Raw genomic sequence first — 2,500 nt, 5'->3', positions numbered from 1 at the left:
TGGTCTTTGAGGGGCGCCGGCCTGGTGGCTCCCTAAAGAGCAATAAGTGTCATTGCAGCTCTGGCAGGGGGAGACACTACTAGGTCCCAGCTGTCACCCCCCCTCTAAAAAATTCATTTCTTGGTATTTTGAGCTGAAATTTTGCACAGAGGTTGGCAAAAATCCAATCCACCTTCATTAATTTTCCCAGAATTTTTCGAGGTCGGGAAGTATTTGTTTTAATTTTCCTACCATTAGAAATCGAGTAAATCCGCAAAACTAGGAACCGGCCCGGAATGACCCCAAATTCAGTGGGCAGCCTCATAAAAATATGGCTGATTTTACTGGATTGGTTTCATGTGGAAAGCACGACGTTTTCTTGTAGGAATGCGGGAACCCCGGCAGCTCGCCTGCCGCGGCCAGCGACGTCGGGGACGCTGGCCTGCGCTGTCGAGCCCGCGAGGGCTGTCTCCGCGGCAGGCCCCCCCTGAACGGGGCACGACAGGCCACCGCGCTGGCTCGTCCAGCGTCGACAGTCCCTCGTCCAGGTTTCAGATCGCGCCAAGTCGAACCCATGACCTGCTCAAGCCATCGTGCGCTGCCGAATTCGCATCTGCGTGTAGGCTGCCATTCCACGCGGCAGCCCCTGTTTTCGTCAGCGTGCCCCCCTGACGAATTTTCCTGCCTGGCCCAGTCCAGCGTCCAGCCCCTGTTCGTCGAAAAATCTGCGCTGCCGATTTTCCACGCGGCAGCCCCTCTTTTCGTCAGCGTGCCCCCCTGACGAATTTTCCTGCCTGGCCCGGCCAGTCCAGCCCCTGTTCGTCGAAAAATCTGCGCTGCCGATTTTCCACGCGGCAGCCCCTCTTTTCGTCAGCGTGCCCCCCTGACGAATTTTCCTGCCTGGCCCGGCCGGTCCAGCATCCAGCCCCTGTTCGTCGAAAAATCTGCGCTGCCGATTTTCCACGCGGCAGCCCCTGTTTTCCTCAGCGTGCCCCCCTGACGAATGTTCGTCGAAAAATCTGCGCTGCCGATTTTCCACGCGGCAGCCCCTCTTTTCGTCAGCGTGCCCCCCTGACGAATGTTCGTCGAAAAATCTGCGCTGCCGATTTTCCACGCGGCAGCCCCTGTTTTCGTCAGCGTGCCCCCCTGACGAATTTTCCTGCCTGGCCCAGTCCAGCGTCCAGCCCCTGTTCGTCGAAAAATCTGCGCTGCCGATTTTCCACGCGGCAGCCCCTCTTTTCGTCAGCGTGCCCCCCTGACGAATTTTCCTGCCTGGCCCGGCCAGTCCAGCCCCTGTTCGTCGAAAAATCTGCGCTGCCGATTTTCCACGCGGCAGCCCCTCTTTTCGTCAGCGTGCCCCCCTGACGAATTTTCCTGCCTGGCCCGGCCGGTCCAGCATCCAGCCCCTGTTCGTCGAAAAATCTGCGCTGCCGATTTTCCACGCGGCAGCCCCTGTTTTCCTCAGCGTGCCCCCCTGACGAATGTTCGTCGAAAAATCTGCGCTGCCGATTTTCCACGCGGCAGCCCCTCTTTTCGTCAGCGTGCCCCCCTGACGAATGTTCGTCGAAAAATCTGCGCTGCCGATTTTCCACGCGGCAGCCCCTGTTTTCGTCAGCGTGCCCCCCTGACGAATTTTCCTGCCTGGCCCAGTCCAGCGTCCAGCCCCTGTTCGTCGAAAAATCTGCGCTGCCGATTTTCCACGCGGCAGCCCCTCTTTTCGTCAGCGTGCCCCCCTGACGAATTTTCCTGCCTGGCCCGGCCAGTCCAGCCCCTGTTCGTCGAAAAATCTGCGCTGCCGATTTTCCACGCGGCAGCCCCTCTTTTCGTCAGCGTGCCCCCCTGACGAATTTTCCTGCCTGGCCCGGCCGGTCCAGCATCCAGCCCCTGTTCGTCGAAAAATCTGCGCTGCCGATTTTCCACGCGGCAGCCCCTGTTTTCCTCAGCGTGCCCCCCTGACGAATGTTCGTCGAAAAATCTGCGCTGCCGATTTTCCACGCGGCAGCCCCTCTTTTCGTCAGCGTGCCCCCCTGACAAATGTTCGTCGAAAAATCTGCGCTGCCGATTTTCCACGCGGCAGCCCCTGTTTTCGTCAGCGTGCCCCCCTGACGAATTTTCCTGCCTGGCCCGGCCAGTCCAGCGCCCAGCCCCTGTTCGTCGAAAAATCTGCGCTGCCGATTTTCCCCGACGAACCTGCAGCTGCACAAATCCGCGCTGCCACTGCCCCATTGTCTGGACCAACAGTCTTTTCCATCAAGCCCTGGACTATAAATCGTCCAGACTCATCGCCAGCACCCGCTGCCGATTCTGCCGACTTTGCCGATTTCGTCGGCGCTGCCGATTCCAACACTGCCCGCCGTGCCTGAACCAGCGCTGTTTCGTCAGCGTGTCCCCTTGACGAATTTCCCTGCCTGGCCTGGACAGTCCATCTTCCAGCCCATGTTCATCGAAAAATCTGCGCTGCCGATTTCCCCGACGAACCTGCAGCTGCACAAATCTGCGCTGCCGATTTCCCCCCCCCTGT

The sequence above is a fragment of the Populus nigra genome, chromosome 2 (assembly GCF_951802175.1).
Source record: "Populus nigra chromosome 2, ddPopNigr1.1, whole genome shotgun sequence".
Taxonomy (NCBI): domain Eukaryota; kingdom Viridiplantae; phylum Streptophyta; class Magnoliopsida; order Malpighiales; family Salicaceae; genus Populus; species Populus nigra.
This window is presented reverse-complemented; position numbering follows the sequence as displayed.